This window comes from Mauremys mutica, unplaced genomic scaffold (genome assembly GCF_020497125.1).
Source record: "Mauremys mutica isolate MM-2020 ecotype Southern unplaced genomic scaffold, ASM2049712v1 Super-Scaffold_100441, whole genome shotgun sequence".
In the NCBI taxonomy this organism is placed as follows: Eukaryota; Metazoa; Chordata; order Testudines; family Geoemydidae; genus Mauremys; species Mauremys mutica.
The window spans coordinates 54,679-67,636 of NW_025423341.1; positions in this window are offsets into that span (position 1 = coordinate 54,679).

A 12,958-nucleotide genomic window follows, 5' to 3' on the forward strand; every position below is an offset into this window, starting at 1 on the left:
ACGCACTTAGATTTACTGCCTAAGGCTCTGGGAGGGAGTTTGGGTGGGGGAGGGGGTCTGGATGCAGGCTCTGTGCTCGATGCAGGCTCCAGGCTGCGGCAGGGGGTGGGGGTGCAGGCTTTGGGACGGAGTTTGGGGATAGGAGGGAGTGCAGGGGTGAGGGCTGTGGGGCTGAGGGTGAGGGGTACATGATGCAGGAGGGGGCTCAGGGCTAGGGAAGAGGGTTGGGCTGTGGGGTGAGGGCTGTGGATGAGGGGTTCATGATGCGAGGGGGCTCAGGGCTAGGGAAGAGGGTTGGGCTGTGGGGCTGAGGGCTGTGGATGAGGGGTTCATGATGCGAGGGGGCTCAGGGCTAGGGAAGAGGGTTGGGCTGTGGGGTGAGGGCTGTGGATGAGGGGTTCATGATGCGAGGGGGCTCAGGGCTAGGGAAGAGGTTTGGAGTGTGGGGTGAGGGCTGTGGATGAGGGGTTCATGATGTGGGGGCGCTCAGGGCTGGGGCTGAGGATTAGGGTGTGGGGGGATGAGGGCTCTGGCTGGGGCTGAGGATTAGGGTGCGGGGGGATGAGGGGTTCATGATGTGGGGGTGCTCAGGGCTGGGGCTGAGGATTAGGGTGCAGGGGGAATGAGGGCTCTGGCTGGGGCTGAGGGTTTGGGGCATTGGAGAGGCTCAGGGTAAGGGCAGCCTGCCTTGCCAGTACTGGCGGAGGGCAGGCACTAGGACCCTGCGGCAGCAGACAGCAAATCTGCTGGGAGCCCTCCGGGCAGCAGGCAGGGGAGAGGCGCGCTGCGTTCTGTCAGGCAGGGACGCAACACAACGCGGCGGAGGGGGGGTGGCAGGCGGGGGCTGGGACCTGCTCCAGGCAGGGTCGCGGCGGCGGGGGGAGACCTGCGGTGGCCGGGGCCGATCCAGGCAGCACCGGCGGGGGGGGAGGGGGAGGCGGGAAGAGACCCAGCTCCAACTATTGCTGGAGCAGGGCGCCCAGCCCTGAATATTGCGGGGGCCCGGGCCCCACACAAGTATATAACCTGCCGCCCATGCCCCCCGGCCCGGCCCAGCCCCGGCGGGTCTCGCTTCCCTTCCCCCCCCCCCCAGCCCGGCCCGGCCCGGCGGGTCTCGCTTCCCTTCCCCCCCCCCCCACGGCCCGGGCCCGGGCCCGGCCCCGGCAGGTCTCGCTTCCCTTCCCCCCCCCGCCTGGCCCCGGCGGGTCCCGCTTCCCTCCCCCACCCCCCGGCCCGGCCCGGCGGGTCCCGCTTTCCCCCCCCTTACCCGAGCGCGTCTCCGGCGAGGCCTGAGCTCCGTCCCGCTCAGAGCCGCGTGGTGAGGGGGCGGGGCTGTGAGCTCCACGCCGAGCGCAGCGCTCAGCCCAGAGCTCCCAGCCCCGCCCCCTCCCCACGCGGCTCGGATCGGGGCGGGGCTCAGGCGCTCGGACGGAGACTCGGCACTCTATGTGCCGAGGCTCCAGGAGAGGGGCGGAGGCGGGAGCCTCCGCTTTTCTCTTGGGGGCCCCTGCGGAGCTCCCCTGGGGAGCTCCGCAGGCCGCATGTTTGAGACCCCTGTCCTAGGTCTTCTAAAATACTTGCTGAATAATTACTATGAACCACTGTTGGTCTCTAGCTCACTTGAGGGCACTTTATTCTGATCACTCAATGTGTGAAATTCAAGATGTGAGAGAGAGGCTGAAAGTCAGGAGCAGTGTTTCCTCTAATTTGTTATGTCCATGTGTGGAATGAATTTTGTTTTGGGCACAAATATGGAGGTGAGGTGTGACACATCACCTGCATATTGCGCTCCTTACAAAATTCATTCTGCACATGGATGGTGTGTGGCAGGGGTGAGGCTGAAAGGTTTGGAGTATGGGAGAGGCTCGGGGGGGGGGGGTTGGGGCGCAGTGATGTGAGGGCTCCGGCTGGGGGTGCAGGCTCTGGAGTGGGGCTAGCGATGAGGGTCTCAGCATTGGAGCAGAGGGTAGGGGCGCAGGGGGTGAGGGCTCTGGGGTGGGGCTGGGAATGAGGAGATTGGGGAGCAGGTTGCCCCAGGGAGAAAGAACTGCCCCCTCCAGCCCTCTCTCCCCACAGCAGCTCAGGGCCAGATGAGAGGGCACCTGTCTCCAAGCCACAGCAGCGCCGGTGGGGCTGGGTTGGGACTGAGGCAGGCGACAGGGTTTATTTTTCCGAAGTCAAAAGGAGGAAGGGAGGGAGTTATGCTTCAGTTTTTACCTCATAAACTTATTCCTGTCTAACCTACAGGACACTATGGGAATAAGACACTATGTCATGTGGTGACATCACAAGAGCAGAGGATGTGAGAACTACAGCAACTGAGAGGGTGGGGGATTTAGAGTCGGATTGTTTCAAATGCTGCATTTGTCGGCTGACATTTAACAGCAACGCTTAGCTAACACAATGGAGAAAGGAATTCTCTGCTAAAGATTCAACTTGCCCCTTTGGCCAACTCTGCCCCTTCCCTGACCGGAGTGTGCTCAGAACAGCCCCACCTCCCCCCCCCCCACACACACACAAGCCCACAGCTGGGCACCCAGCACAAAGCCAGGGAAGTGGTTGCTTGGCTTCTTTTACTTTTTGCTTTGCAGAAGGTTTTTTCAAAAGCATTTTCTGCTCCTGTTCCCCATGGTGAGGAAGCAGATGGTTGTGGGGAAGGGAACCTGAGAGCGGTGGAGCCGGGGCAGTGGGGGGGGGGAGTTGTGGGAGGCTGAAGAGGGCAACGGGAGGCTGGAGGTGACTGGGGCGATGGGGGGAAGGGAACAGTTTGGAGGAGGCTGAAGGGGGAGATGGGGGAACAGGACATTTGGGGGGGCTAAAGGAGGCAATTGGGGAAGTTGGGGGAGGCTGAAGGGGGTGATGGGGGAAGTTGGGGGAGGCTGAAGGGGGTGATGGGGGAAGTTGGGGGAGGCTAAAGGGGGTGATGGGGGAAGTTGGGGGAGGCTGAAGGGGGTGATGGGGGAAGTTGGGGGAGGCTAAAGGGAGCAATGGGGGAAGTTGGGGGAGGCTGAAGGGGGTGATGGGGGAAGTTGGGGGAGGCTGAAGGGGGTGATGGGGGAAGTTGGGGGAGGCTAAAGGGGGCAATTGGGGCAGTTGTGGGAGGCTGAAGAGGGTGATGGGGGAAGTTGGGGGAGGCTAAAGGGGGCGATGGGGGAAGTTGGGGGAGGCTGAAGAGGGAGATGGGGGAAGTTGGGAGAGGCTAAAGGGAGCAATGGGGGAAGTTGTGGGAGGCTGAAGAGGGCGATGGGGGAAGTTGGGGGAGGCAGAAGGGGGCGATGGGGGAAGTTGGGGGAGGCTGAAGAGGGCGATGGGGGAAGTTGGGGGAGGCTGAAGAGGGCGATGGAGGAAGTTGGGGGAGGCTGAAGGGAGCGATGGGGGAAGTTGGGGGAGGCTGAAGAGGGCGATGGGGGAAGTTGGGGGAGGCTGAAGGGGGCGATGGGGGAAGTTGGGGGAGGCTGAAGGGGGTGATGGGGGAAGTTGGGGGAGGCTGAAGAGGGCGATGGGGGAAGTTGGGGGAGGCTGAAGAGGGTGATGGGGGAAGTTGGGGGAGGCTGAAGGGGGCGATGGGGGAAGTTGGGGGAGGCTGAAGAGGGTGATGGGGGAAGTTGGGGGAGGCTGAAGGGGGCGATGGGGGAAGTTGGGGGAGGCTGAAGAGGGTGATGGGGGAAGTTGGGGGAGGCTGAAGGGGGCGATGGGGGAAGTTGGGGGAGGCAGAAGGGGGCGATGGGGGCAGTTGTGGGAGGCTGAAGGGGGTGATGGGGGAAGTTGGGGGAGGCTGAAGGGAGCAATGGGGGCAGTTGGGGGAGGCTGAAGAGGGTGACGGGGGAAGTTGGGGGAGGCTGAAGGGGGTGATGGGGGAAGTTGGGGGAGGCTGAAGGGGGCAATGGGTTGAACGAGGCCGGGGCAGAGAGGCTGTTGGGGGGCTGCTCGTCCCCACGGGAGGGGAGGAGGAAGAGGAGCTGCCCTTCTTTCACAAGCTGTTTCCTGTTAGAACTTGCAACTTCACTGTTCCTGAGCAGGGTCCTGTGATCAAAAGGGAACTAGAGAGATTCGTGGTCCTGCTTTCAGCAGGGGGTTAGGCTGGATGAGCTCCTGAGGTCTCTTCCAACCCTCATTGTCTAGGATTCTGTGTTTCTGTGGAGGACAGGTCCATCAATGGCTGTTGGCCAGGGTGGGCAGGGATGGTGCCCCTAACCTCTGTCTGTCAGAAGCTGGGAATTGGGCGACAGGGGGTGGGTCACTGGATGATTCCTGTCTGTTCATTCCCTCTGGGGCACCTGGCACCGGCCGCTATCGGCCGACAGGACACTGGGCTAGATGGAGCTTTGGTTTGACCCAGTCTGGCCGTTCTTCTCTTCTAAAGCTCTTCTCACATGCTCAGTAACAGCTGCAAGCTGCTGCCCTTACGCGCCATCAGAATCTGCTCCCTGCAATCGGAGGAGGGAAAATCCCCCTGAAGCGGGGAAATCGGAGGGGCGGGATGGGCAGAGGGACAAAACTGGGACAGGATCAGGGGTTCAGACGGGGGCTGCCCTGCCAGGTAGGTGCAGAAGGGATAACCCCCAGCTAGAGGGAGGCAGAGGGGATAGAAGTTCCCACAGATGGGGTGAGCCGGCAGCAGCAGTTCCAAACTAGGGTGTGGTGGATGGTAGAAGGACTCGTGTTCCTCGCAGGATGGTCCATCTCAGCCCCCCCTCCCCAGGGCTGTGATGTTAAAGGCCCCGAGTGGCCCAGTGCCCAGGCTCCACCGCTCTGCTCTAGCTGAAATGGTGACTGAGCTGCCAAGGGAGATGTGATTCAGGGAAATAGTTTAAACCTCCCTCCCCCCATCCCCTCATCATAAAGCAAACTGATACTTTTAGACGTGTTTACGCCGTTTCAAAGAATTCCTGGCCAGTTTCCGTCTCGGTAACATGTCTGCTTGGAGGCTCAGAGTAGCTCAAGATTTGTCTTATCTGCTGCTCTGATTGCCTGAATTAGTCTCCCTGTCCTGAGCTCCCTGGAGTTCTGCACCTTTTCATTGTTTATTTCTAGCAATGGTATTTGGATGACAGTGTCCAGTAGTTCAGGCACCCAGCTGAGAGGCAGGAATTAGGACACACCGGGGAGCTGATCCCCCTGCCCCACTCGCGCTCATTAGTTAGCCCCAATGAACCCCCTTCAAAGGGAGAGCTGGACAGAGCCCCACCACGGCACACTGCTTCGTGCACTGACCTGAAACATGGGGGACCCTGGTTCAAATCCTTTCTCTCTTGTGGACAATGGCGGGGGGCGGAGGAGCGGGGGTGATGCTGGCAGCCCCAGCTCATGCCTGTGGCCTCAGGCCTCCCTGAGGCACAGATCTAGCCCAAAGGCAGACTTGCCTAGGTGGCAGGATAGCCCCGAGTGCCCAAGGGGACTGTCTGTGACTCCCTGCTCAGGCTGTTCGTGTGCCTGGGGAGTTCGCTCTCAGGGGGTGGAAGCTCCCAGTCCCCATGGGGGGTGCCCTGGTGTGTAACAGTCTGCTCTCCCACATGGCAGGTGGGTGCTGGGAGCACAGGACCTATCTGTGAGAGAGGGGCAGGGCTAGGACACCTCCCCGTTGTCAGTGTCTCCCTGGGCGGGCTTGGCTGGCTCCCTGCCTGGGGAGCTGGTGGTTGGGAGTTGTGTTGTAAGGTGCCTGTGTCGCCCGTGCATCGTACAGGGAGTTCAGGCCCCTAATTCCGCTTAGTGGATCACTGGGTTGTTCCTGTAAAAGCAGCAAAGAATCCTGTGGCACCTTATAGACTAACAGACGTTTTTGCAGCATGAGCTTTCGTGGGTGAAACAACAATTCGGTTGTTCCTGGATTTTCTCGCTGCTGAAACCAGGTCCTGTGACGCTCAGCACTGCCCCCCCTCAGTCCCGTCACGGGGTGTAGCCAGTCCGGTCTCTGCAGAGCCCAGCTGAGCAATGCCTGATTGACATGGGTGTGCACAGGAGAAGAGACAGAGCACAGGCTGGAAAGTGACACATCACAGCAAAGCCCAAACGCTCCTCCTAGGGGCACGATATTCCCTGTGGGTGCTGGGGGGACAGGCTGTGATGGGATCCGCTGTGCCCCCGAACCCTCTCCAGCCTGGGCTGTCTCCCACAATGCCCTGCTAGTGACCAGCAGCAACCCCTCCAGGCGCTGTTATCCCTCGGCACAACGGCATGTGGAGCAGCTTGATTGCATGGATGCTCCCGGAGCCACTCGTGAATCCCACAGTGAGGTGCCCACCAGATCCCCCCAGCTCCCATCACTGCGCCTCAGGAATATGCTGTGTGTGTTAGTAATTGGTTCCCCACTTCCCCACTGGAAGGTGGAGCTACACCAGGAACGTGGGGTCTGTGGTGTCGCGGTTTGGGTGGGTTATTGGAAGAGCGGGGAGGACTAGTCTATGGCAGAAGCCTGCGATTTGCCTTGCCTGCCCGGCTTGCGCTTTTGGCTTCACTTTTGGTTTTTGATTTTTTTCCTCCACTGTCATCAGTTCATCCCTTCCCACTGAACTGCCCAGTGCCTGGCTTGGAGGTGGAGGCAGGAGGAGAGAGACAAGAGTGAGATTTCAGCATCTCCAGTAGCCCCAACAAACACTGTGGGGTTTTAATTCATAGCTGTTGTCGGTCTGGGGGAGACCCTGGTGCACCAGCGGAGGAGGGTGTCTGATGGGGTTGGTGGTCTGGCTGGGGGCAGACATTGCATCCCCTTTCCCACTGCTAATTGAATGAGAAGACAGACGTCCCTGTGGAGCAGATAAGAGCCTCAGAGAGGTTTCATGTTGTTGTTTCATGTTGTCCTAGGTTTCCTTTCTATGGACTGCATCACCAAGTGGAATTCATGGCAAACCATTGCCATTATGCAGTAAAACATCTTTAAGACTTCGTCTTCGATGAATCAATGAACAGTCTCCACTCATGTGGATTGTGAACGATGTTGCAATGTCCTGGTGAAATCGCTCGCCCAAAACTGTGGAGCTGCAGTAGTGCTGGGGCAGTGATCCCCACCAGTGACCTGGGCCATCCTTTGAGCTCTCTGGTGAGACCCCTCAGCCTTCCATCCTCAGTCTCTACCCTGATTGTCTGAGCAGGGCGTTAATGACAGGGAGGAGACTCAAGGCCTTTTTGTTCTCTTTTAAGACCAAGTAAATAAGTCATAACCAGTTATATGTTTCATGGATTGTGCTGCTTCTCTGCATTAATTGTCTCTGAGCAGTTCATGATTCTCTCTAACATTGCAGTTCTCCTAAAATACTGGCTGAATAATTACTGTGCACACTTGTTGGACTGGAGCTCATCTAAGAGCACTTTATTGAGGTCATTCAATGTATGAATTTCAAGATCCGATGGTTAATTTAAAAATCAGGTCTCTGGGGGTCGTATTCCCAATTCAGCCATTGACTGGCTTTATGACCTAAGACAAGTCAATTCTCCTTTTTCAGCCTGAGCGTCTCCCTCTTTCAAGTAGGGATAATAATGATCCGCTCCTACCTACCTCAACACACTCACTCTTCCCCAACACACACACACTGTCTCTCCCCACACACAAACAGTCTCCACACTGCAGCTGAAAAGCAGCTGGCAATCTAGTAGGATGACCCCGGAACAATGGGATAGAGAAACCTGCATCACTGAAAGTGCAGCCACAAAGACACCACACACCAGCTTCCCCTAGCTGGCAAGAATCAAACCTCCACAGAAAGATCCCTATGGTATCGTAGGCCAGCTTCCTAAGGCCTCAGCCTCAACCACTTAACACAGGGCCCTTTCTACACTCTGGTTCTGTTCTAACGGAAGGATCATTTCCAAGTGTTCGCTCAGACCAGCTTGCCCAGCACCCTCACTGCTGTGCATCTCTGTATGTGTGGCCATGGCTGAACAACAAGAATTCCTGCCCATTTCCCTTCTGGCTGGAGCATGCTTAGAGTGTGTTTGTGGTTAATGATGTTGCTGTAGATTGTTGGCTTCCTGCTTTGGCAATTCAGACAGTTCCTTTTCCCAACATATCTCCAGCACATCAGTCCCTGGCTGGGTCTCCTGGGCAGTGGAAAACATAAGAACATAAGAAAGGCCGTACCGGGTCAGATCAAAGGTCCATCTAGCCCAGTATCTGTCTACCAACAGTGGCCAATGCCAGGTGCCCCAGAGGGAGTGAACCTAACAGGCAATGATCAAGTGATCTTCCTCCTGCCATCCATCTCCATCCTCTGACAAACAGAGGCTAGGGACACCATTCTTACCCATCCTGGCTAATAGCCATTTATGGACTTAGCCACCATGAATTTATCCAGTTCCCTTTTAAACATTGTTATAGTCCTCACCATCACAACCTCCTCAGGCAAGGAGTTCCACAAGTTGACTGTGCGCTGCATGAAGAAGAACTTCCTTTTATTTGTTTTAAACCTGCTGCCTATTAATTTCATTTGGTGACCTCTAGTTCTTGTATTATGGGAATAAGTAAATAACTTTTCCTTATCCACTTTCTCAATGTCACTCATGACTTTATATACCTCTGTCATATCCCCCCTTAGTCTCCTCTTTTCCAAGCTGAAGATTCCTAGCCTCTTTAATCTTTCCTCGTATGGGACCCTCTCCAAACCCCTAATCATATCAGTTGCCCTTTTTTGAACCTTTTCTAGTGCTAGAATATCTTTTTTGAGATGAGGAGAGCACATCTGTACACAGTATTCGAGATGTGGGCATACCATGGATTTATATAAGGGCAATACTATATTCTCCATCTTGTTCTCTATCCCCTTTTTAACGATTCCTAAGATCCTGTTTGCTTTTTTGATCGCCTCTGCACACTGCGTGGACATCTTCAGAGAACTATCCACAATGACTCCAAGATCTTTTTCCTGACGCGTTGTAGCTAAATTAGCCCCCATCATATTGTATGTATATTTGGGGTTATTTTTCCCAATGTGCATTACTTTACATTTATCCGTATTAAATTTCATTTGCCATTTGGTTGCCCAATCACTTAGTTTTGTGAGAGCTTTTTGAAGTTCTTCACAATCTGCTTAACTATCTTGAGTAGTTTAGTATCATCTGTAAACTTTGCCACCTCACTGTTTACCCCTTTCTCCAGATCATTTATGAATAAATTGAATAGGATTGGTCCTAGGACTGACCCTTGGGGAACACCACTAGTTACCCCTCTCCATTCTGAGAATTTGCCATTAATTCCTACCCTTTGTTCCCTGTCTTTTAACCAGTTCTCAATCCATGAAAGGACCTTCCCTTTTATCCCATGACAACTTAATTTACGTAAGAGCCTTTGGTGAGGGACCTTGTCAAAGGCTTTCAGGAAATCCAAGTACACTATGTCCACCGGATCCCCCTTGTCCATATGTTTGTTGACCCCTTCAAAGAACTCTAATAGATTAATAAGACACGATTTCCCTTTACAGAAACCATGTTGACTACTGCTCAATAATTTATGTTTTTCTATGTGTCTGACAATTTTATTCTTAACTATTGTTTCAACTAATTTGCCCCGTACCGACGTTAGACTTACCGGTCTGTAATTGCCGGGATCACCTCTAGAGCCCTTTTTAAATATTGGCGTTACATTAGCTAACTTCCAATCATTGGGTACCGAAGCCGATTTAAAGGACAGGTTACAAACCTTAGTTAATAGTTTCGCAACTTCACATTTGAGTTCTTTCAGAACTCTTGGGTGAATGCCATCTGGTCCCGGTGACTTGTTAATGTTGAGTTTATCAATTAATTCCAAAACCTCCTCTAGTGACACTTCAATCTGTGACAGTTCCTCAGATTTGTCACCTACAAAAGCCAGCTCAGGTTTGGGAATCTCCCTAACATCCTCAGCCGTGAAGACTGAAGCAAAGAATTCATTTAGTTTCTCCGCAATGACTTTATCGTCTTTAAGCGCTCCTTTTGTATTTTGATCGTCAAGGGGTCCCACTGGTTGTTTAGCAGGCTTCCTGCTTCTGATGTACTTAAAAAACATTTTGTTATTACCTTTGGAGTTTTTGGCTAGCCGTTCTTCAAACTCCTCTTTGGCTTTTCTTATTACACTCTTGCACTTAAGTTGGCAGTGTTTATGCTCCTTTCTATTTGCCTCACTAGGATTTGACTTCCACTTTTTAAAGGAAGTCTTTTTATCTCTCACTGCTTCCTTTACATGGTTGTTAAGCCACAATGGCTCTTTTTTAGTTCTTTTACTGTGTTTCTTAATTTGGGGTATACATTGAAGTTGGGCCTCTATTATGGTGTCTTTAAAAAGGGCCCATGCAACTTGCAGGGATTTCATTTTAGTCACTCTACCTTTTAACTTTTGTTTAACTTTTGTTTAACTAACCATCTGCTTCCTCAACATGGGGAACAGGGGCAGAAAATGCTTTTTAAAAAGCCTTTTGAAAAGTAAAAAGTAAAACAAGCCAAGCAACCCCCTCCCTTGCTTTGTGCTGGGCGCCCAGCTGTGGGCTTGTGGGGGGGGGGGGAGGCTGGCGGGAGAGGTGTTCTGAGCACACTCCGGTCAGGGAAGGGGTGGAGTTGGCCAAAGGGGCAGGTTGAATCTTTAGCAGAGAATTCCTTTCTCCATTGTGTTAGCTAAGCGTTGCTGTTAAATGTCAGCCGACAAATGCAGCATTTGAAACAATCCGACTCTAAATCCCCCACCCTCTCAGTTGCTGTAGTTCTCACATCCTCTGCTCTTGTGATGTCACCACATGACATAGTGTCTTATTCCCATAGTGTCCTGTAGGTTAGACAGGAATAAGTTTATGAGGTAAAAACTGAAGCATAACTCCCTCCCTTCCTCCTTTTGACTTCGGAAAAATAAACCCTGTTGCCTCCCTCAGCCCCAACCCAGCCCCACCGGCGCTGCTGCGGCTTGGAGACAGGTGCCCTCTCATCTGGCCCTGAGCTGCTGTGGGGAGAGAGGGCTGGAGGGGGCAGTTCTTTCTCCCTGGGGCAACCTGCTCCCCAATCTCCTTATTCCCAGCCCCACCCCAGAGCCCTCACCCCCTGCGCCCCTACCCTCTGCTCCAATGCTGAGACCCTCATCCCTAGCCCCACTCCAGAGCCTGCACCCCCAGCCGGAGCCCTCACATCACTGCGCCCCAACCCTCCCCCCCGAGCCCCTCCCACACTCCAAACCTTTCAGCCTCACCCCTGCCACACACCATCCATGTGCAGAATGAATTTTGTAAGGAGCGCAATATGCAGGTGATGTGTCACACCTCACCTCCATATTTGTGCCCAAAACAAAATTCATTCCACACATGGACATAACAAATTAGAGGAAACACTGCTCCTGACTTTCAGCCTCTCTCTCACATCTTGAATTTCACACATTGAGTGATCAGAATAAAGTGCCCTCAAGTGAGCTAGAGACCAACAGTGGTTCATAGTAATTATTCAGCAAGTATTTTAGAAGACCTAGGACATTACTGAAAATCAAGACCTGCCAAGAGACAATTAATGGAGAGAAGCAGCCAGATTAATTCCATACATTGGATTGGTTGTGACTTATTTGCCTGATTTGAAAAGAGACCAAACTGACCTGAGTCTCCTTGGTGTCGATAGCCCCCTGCTCAGCCAATCAGCACTGAGACTCTGAGAGGCAGGAGGCTGAGGGGTCTCACCAGATGTCCCAAAGGACGGCCCAGGACACCATCAGAGGGGATCACTCTCAGACCCAGACCCACCTCTTGGTGAGGACCTCCCGCAATGAGAGCAATACCCCTCCCCTGCCCGCACTCCAGACCCGTCCCTCCTAGGTAGAGGGAGGGAAGCTGGAAAAGGGAAAAAAAGAAGCAAGAGAAGAGGAGGGAGGAAAGAGGAAAAGATAAACCAAAAAGGATACACCCCAATGTCCCCAGGGATTCCAATCATCAAAACCTAGGGAGGAAATCAAATTCTGCCACCGGAAGCCAGTGCTGTCTGGGCCTAGAATGCTGCCTGCGCCAGGTGGATCAGACGGAACAGGTTCCAAAGCTCTCTGAGCCTCTTACCTTCTCAAAGGGAAGTTTGTTTTCGGCACAATGAGTGGTAGGAAAGGAGAAAACTCCACAGAGGTTCCTCCTCATGCTCACAACTCTGAATCCTAATTCTCTCTCAGCCCTCGAGGAGAGACCTCGCGAAGGTGACTTGCGGCAGCAAAGCCGGGAGGTCTCAGAGACTGGCCTGGCCCTGCACCTCTGTCCTGCCCGGCTGATGTCGGGGTCTCTCTGTGAGGTCACCCCCTCCCCAGCACCTTTGCCCAATAGGCCGAGTTCCTGCAAAATGCCTTTGTGATGTCACTGCCACACCCACCCCTCCCCTCAAAGCTGATGTCCTGCCCCTGGCCAGACTCGTTGGGTCTTTGAGTTGTTTCCCCTGGATCTGAGGTTGCCAACTTTCTGACCCAACAAAACTGAACACCCTCATCCTGCCCCTTCACCGAGGTCCCGGCCCGCTCAATCCATCTCCCTCCGTCGCTCGCTCTCCCCCACGCTCACTCACTCGCTCGTTTTCACCGGGCTGAGGAGGGCTGGGGAGAGTCCCTTTTCAACTGGGTGTTGTCGGGACAGACCTGGGAAGGAGGCTGCCTGCCAAACACCTTTAAGAGGAGCCGTCCCTCCCTGTCAGAAAATCGTCTCCCTCCTTCAGTTCAGTGACCGCCTGAATTGTTCCTTGTCTCGGCAGAGCCGGAGGATTGAAAGCAGCAACGTCAAACCCCTGTGCAGCTAGCAGGAATGGACACAGACTCTCCCTTGTATCTCAACAGATATTTAGTTTTACTCTTGGTAAACTATAAGGCTAAAGGGACGGGCGCTGGCACCAGATCTAAGGAATGAAATACAACACAATCATCATCGTTATGCCCATCGTTGCCCCTTTAACCTTCCGTTGTCTCTCTCTGACCACCGTCACCCTCTGTCGGTTCACTGAGATTGCCACACTCATTGCTTCCAACACACACCTGATCTCCAATTTTGCAGCCAAAAGA